At 46.3% G+C, this 6,299-nt stretch overlaps 1 pseudogene; it reads right to left on the reverse strand.

The window, feature by feature from the left end:
* Positions 1 to 5,487: 5,487 nt before the first annotated feature.
* On the reverse strand, positions 5,488 to 5,799 carry LOC140593739 (late cornified envelope protein 3A-like; annotated as a pseudogene).
* Positions 5,800 to 6,299: the final 500 nt, after the last annotated feature.

Raw genomic sequence — 6,299 nt, forward strand, 5'->3', positions numbered from 1 at the left:
AACCCAACAATGAAAAACCTTCCTCCATTTGCTGAAAAACACAGCCCCTTCTGAACTCAGGATTCTCCTACAACCAAAACTTCAGCAAGCCCATGACAAACTGCTGAGTCATTCTCAGGAAGATAGGATGAGTCTGAAAATGCCACTTGGTCTTCGAATTTAAAGGCATTTTCCTTTCTAGTCTCCTCTGAGTCCTGACCTCTCCTCAGACAATGCTTTTGCATTTTGGGATATATGGCACCATGACCATGAAGAATGTTCCAGAATGATCCAAGTCTCAGAGGATATTTGGGTTTTTCTTGTTATGTCAGGGTTTTGGCTAAAGAGTGAAAGCTGGAAACAAAAGGATCTATACATACTCATCATCAAAAGAGAGACTAGAATGTCTCAGATTCATCTCCCCAGAATTTGTTCAGAAGATGGAGAGCTGGCCTGGCCCCGACAGTCACCCCACCAGCCTGGTCAGGATGCACACCAGAGAGCTGACTACTGGATCATGTTCTTCAGCGGTGGGTTCCCATCCTCCCACAGAGGGGCAGGACTGTTCTGAGGTGGGGAGCATTTGACATGGAGATTTTATGCTGAAGGCAGTGACTAAATGATTGAAAGTAAAACCATTTTCCTCTTAGAACTCACTGAGTTCAGGTCATCCTATTAAGTAACTAGGCCTTCTGAAGATCTCTCTTCCAAACTTCATCTGAGGTCTCTTTCCCTTTCTACTGTCAGCCAATCAGCAACATAATCCAAGGCTCGGGCCATGTTCCCCTAGCCACATTCAGGAGAACCTTCCTTCTTGGTGTTATTACCCATTACTCCAAGAAAGCAGGGCTTCATGGACAATGATGCTGTGAAGTGCTGTGTAAGATATCAACCCTGAAAAGCTTTATGTACTCAAACCTCAGCTTGTCCCAGACCACCTGCAGGTGACCAGGAATCCATCTCTTGTCTTTCACTGTCCAGGCTCCAGCCTTTCCTAGGGTACGTCTGGGGATCTGGGAGCACTGATGAGTGGCTGAAATCACTGAGCAGCATGGATGGATGTTTCAGGTGCCCGGGATGGTGGAGGGAAGGCAGGTGGATGGAATAGAAGGGAAGAGTCATTCACTCACAAAGTCCTGCACCTTTACCTTAGAATATCCCAAAAGGGGGAGCCATCCAGTTACAGAGGAAGACGAAGATCAAAGAGGATGAAGTCCCTGGAATAGACTAGAACCCTTAGGGACTTCTTAGAAGATCAAGTCCTCTGAGGTGGAAGAAAGACAGTGGAGAGTTGGAGGGTATGATCAGCCATGTGCTACTCATCTGTCATCCTCAGAATAACCTGGAATCTCTCTTCCTCAACTCCCACCAGCCACCTGCTTTGTCTCTTGATTCCATTGTATTTTCTCACAAGTTCTTGCACATCCTCATGGTGGGGTGGAGGATGGACACACCAAGGATCTGAAGGACATGTGTGGTGCTTCTGCTATAACGAGAAGGGATACCTTAATGATGGATGGTCCTGGATTCTCAGGGTCCTCCTGTACCCTGGCAGAGGCACAGGCATCAAAGGGAGGCCAGGAGCTCTCTGTGCCATGCTCCATTGGCTTCAGTGTCATAGTGGCTAGGAGGGAAAGGGGAAGGGGACAGGAGCTTTTCTAATGGGAAGGATCTAGGAGGCCCCCAGTTGTTCAAACACCTGTCCTTTAAACTTCCTGTTAGTCTGTCATTTCTTATTTTTCTCTTACTCTCTTTTCTTTCCTTGTTTACTCTCTTCCTTCCCTCTTATCTTATTTTTCTTCTTTCTTTCCTTTCTCCCTCCCTCCCTTCCTTCTTTAACATAGATTGAGCTTATTCAGCTCTTTGTAATCTCCATCCTTATATTCGTCATATCATCCTGGGCAGGTGCCAAGAATTTTCTGTGAGGAAAGTCATAGGACTCTTCAAATACCTGTGCCTCATTTCCTTGAGGCCTGTCATTTTATTTTTTCATTCATCCACCCACCCATTCATCCATCCACCCATCCACTCAGTTATTCAAAGAGGGTGTTGCTATGATATAGCTGCCTACCAAGCACTCTGTTGTACACAAGAGACTCAGAAATTAATAAGATCTGGTCACTGTTCTTCAGTAACTTATACACTACATGAAAAGGGTCGTTGGACAAGTAATAAAATAAGAATGATACAAGGGTCAATGCTGTAATATGTGTGTGTAGGGAGTCCTCAGGTCTCAGGGCAGAGGCTTTGGGTGTCAGTCTCCTTTGTCTGCAGTAACTCGGAGGGAGGATGTGTCCAGATGGTGTCACCTGTTATCACTTGGGGCTAATAGGTAGGATGAGGCTCCTGGCATGTGAGAGCAGTACTTGGACAAGTGGCAGGAGCAGAGGTGTAGCTCTTTGCTCTGTCCATGTGCATCTAGCCCAGATGGCAATTCCAAAAGGAACTCACAGACTCCAGGAGTCCTCATCAGGAGGAAGAGGTAGTGCTGGTGCTGAAGGTGAGTGTATCTGAGGGGGCATTGGAGGATCTGAGAAGATGTGGAGGCCATATGGAGGCCAGAATAATGAGCTTGCTAAGCATTCGTTTGGAGTTAGACTTTCTTCCACTGAAATTCCTTCTTCTCCAGTTAATAGCCAGCACCTGGGAAGGAAAATGCTATAAAGCAATAGAAGCACAACAAGACCAAAGATACAAGAAGTAAAATCAAAGACAGAGAAAAGAAATCTACAGAAGCTACAGTGACAAAGTTTGCAAATTGAGATATATGTGAGGACCATTGTGTCAGTATCTCAGTGGCTATGATATTTATTCTAAGAGATCCAGGAGTAGTTTAGGAGAGGGAGTGATTTAAGTTGGCTGGGGCAGCCAAGGAAGGCTAGCAGAGCTATGAATCATACTTAATGGGCATGGTGAGGGTGATAAGGGTGAGACTAGTGAACACCCAAGTAGCAGCGACTGTCCAAGGGTTTGGGAAGTTAAAGCTATGTAAGCCATGTGGATTTTTTCTGTTGAATTTTATTATAATATTAGAAATGCATTGCCATCTGAATCATCAAATTTAAGAAAGGAACAAATCTTTTAAATCACAAGTGTTAACTATAATGGTGACAGAGAATTATTGTTTTTTATAAATATTGATGAAAATTGTTTTACACAAAGTAAAACAACAGTAACTGTAACAACAACTGTTACAGAAAGTCCTAGAGGATGGCTGTCCCTTTTTAGGTGATCAAATAAGTGATATTCATGGGAAGAAGAGAGCACCCGAACAGATAGTTTTCCACTGGGGCTGTGGAGGGAGGTGGAAGGGAGGGGGGAAGGGTACTGGCACAGAGCTTGCTTGTGCACCAGCATGGTCCCATTAATATTAACAATGCATGCCCTCTTTTCTTGGCTATTGTCTTTTGATGTGGAAGCTAGCAAATACTCATCTCCTTTTTTGTCACCACCAAAACCACTGACTCAAAGTATAGGCTGGATGTCTTCTCTAGGATCATTAGACCAACACACAATGTCCATTTACCCTGGGAGGGTAAGAGGCCAACTGAATAGAGTGCCACCCTATTTCATTCTGAATCATGTAAAATTGAGGACTGACACCCGCATGCCCTTTTCGATGTAAATTCCTGAGAGAAGAAATGTTGTTTCTCTGATTCTGTGCTGTATGTCTAATGCCTAGAACTGAGCACATAGATGCTCAATAAAAATGATTTGAATGAATAATTGGGTCCAAATCCTAACTTGGTGTCACTCTGCTGAGGTTTGGGGATCTACTCTTCTTGACTACTGAGAACTCTCATTTGGAGCTTCACTTTGTTTTGTTTTGTTTTTTAAAGAGTTTATTTATTTATTCATGAGAGACGCACAGAGAGAGGCAGAGACACAGGCAGAGGGAGAAGCAGGCTCCATGCAGGGAGCCCGATGTAGGATCACACTCTGAGCCAAAGGCAGGCGCTCAACCGCTGAGGTACCCAGGCACCACTTGGGCTTCACTTTAAAGATGTTGTTTATCACTGCTAGCTTTCCATGATCTGTCCCCGTTGGGAGCTTCCTGGATTGACCCTGCTCCCTTTTCACTGAGATTCGATTCAAGGAGAGAAAATGAGTGGAAAATATCAGAGAGGGAGACAGAACATAAGAGACTCCTAACTCTGGGAAACAAACAAGGGGTAGTGGAAGGGGAGGTGGGTGGGTTGGGGTGACTGGGTGATGGGCACTGAGGGGGGCACTTGATGGGATGAGCACTGGGTGTTATGCAAATCGAACTCCAATAAAAAAATATACAAAAACAAACAAACAAACAGATTCGATTCAACCAGAGGTATAGCTGTTGGTTCTTCAGAGTGGCAGTGCTGGGTACTGCTGAGCCTCCAAGTCTTCCTCAGTCCTGCCAGATGAGGTCCTCTCATTCCCCAGGTTTTTTTTAATAATAAATTTATTTTTAATTGGTGTTCAATTTGCTAACATACAGAATAACACCCAGTGCTCATCCTGTCAAGTGCCCCCCTCAGTGCCCATCACCCAGTGACCCCCACCCCCCGCCCACCTCCCCTTCCACCACCCCTAGTTCCCCAGTTTTGCCCAGACTGCCTTAGGCATCCACAGAGCTGTTGGTCTAATAAATGTTTGCTCCTTAAATTACATAGATTTATACTCCAGCAACATTTCTCATTTTGTCTTTTTCTTTTTTCTAAAATTTTAATTTCACACACTCTAATCATCTTGACTAAACTTCCAGTCAGATCACTCCCCTTAGACTTCATTAATTTAAATACTTCCCTCCCTTCCATCTCTTCCTGCACTTCAAAAAGCTCTTTGGATTAATTTTCCTTCCAGAGGCTTCTGTCTCTTTCCTCCATCTCTTTATTCTGTTATGCCTCTGGCCATTTTGTTTGTCTCTTGATTTCTTGTTTCTTAATTAGGACCCAGAAATAATTTATCAAAATAAATAGAAGTCCCTTATCACACAATGGCAATTCCCAGATGAGGCAATTCCCAGTTTGAATGGACACCCACCAAGATTTCACAGGAAAAAACCTGCCCTTTTATTGACAGTTGCAGGGCCTCAAATCAATACCTCCCTCATCCTCTCTTGTCTTTGATCCAGCCTAAAAACTCTTCATGGACCTTCTGTGAGTGGGGGTGGAATAGACGATCTGATCATTTTTCCTGCTCCAGAGTGATGATTCTGCCCCCAGAGCTGGGTTGTGTTGGCCAAGGAACTGAGGGCAGGGATAGAGTGAAATGACAAGCCAACCACCTGTGGTAAGGAGGAACAGGTTTATTTTTTCACAGGGTCCAGGGCAGGTGCTGCCAATCACTGGCAGGTGCCGAGGGTTAGTGACTGTGTGATCCTGGACCAGATGGAAAGAGCCTTCAAGAGAGAGCTCGATTCCTCTCCCCCCCCCCCCCCAGGGACACCCCCAGCTCAGCCTAGGCAAGCAAATATAATAGGGGATCCAAGAAAGGCTGGTAATCAGGTAGCTTTACCTGGTCCCTGTGGATTCATATTTCCTCTAAGTTTGCTTGTCTCGGCCTCAGGATCCCAGATCCACAGCAGCCTTTGGAACCATGACCACATCCAGAGCCCCCAGACTGCCACCCACTGCCCCTGTCCCAGTTGCCAGAGCTGCAGCCCAGCATCTGTGGGATCTGTGGTGGCTCAGACAGCAGCCAGCCCCAGAGCTGGGGCTGCAGCCACCCCTGGAGCCAGGAGCACAGCCGGCAGGGCCTGGGGCGGGGGGAGCATTGGGCTAGGCTCTTTGGAGGGCACTTGGGAGGGGGCTGGCACTGCTGCTGGCTCTGCTGGCAGGACATATTTGCAGGAGTTTGACCTTCAACAAATAGAAGAAACATGAGCACAGAAGCTTCAGGCAAAAGTCCCCTCCCTGTGTGTTTTGTCAAATACTTGTCCCCATGACCAAGCTGCTTTCTAAGCCAAGCTCTGTGGGACGGAGATGGGAATCTGGAGGGAACATGTGCAGTTGGATGCCAGATGGCTCTCTGTGAACCCCTGACAACATATTTGAGACGGGAATGGAAGGAATTCTAAAGACCTGTGGCTTTGGGGGTTCACAGATTCCCGACGGGTGCCTCAGTAACTCCTTTCTCACCATCATCCCCTTCCCCATCCACTGCTTCCCACTGCTTGGGCCCCTTCCTGCTGCTTCTGTTCAGATCTGGGCTTGTCTTCCCAAACTTTCAGCTGAGGGGTTACTCACAGGATGCAGAGGAGGCAGGACAAGGCTGTTCCTGAGGAGGCTGTGGATGAGGATCCCAGGGCAGGAGCCCTTTTATCCTGTGCAGGGTTTGTGATA

This window comes from Vulpes vulpes, chromosome 8, assembly GCF_048418805.1.
Source record: "Vulpes vulpes isolate BD-2025 chromosome 8, VulVul3, whole genome shotgun sequence".
NCBI lineage: Eukaryota > Metazoa > Chordata > Mammalia > Carnivora > Canidae > Vulpes > Vulpes vulpes.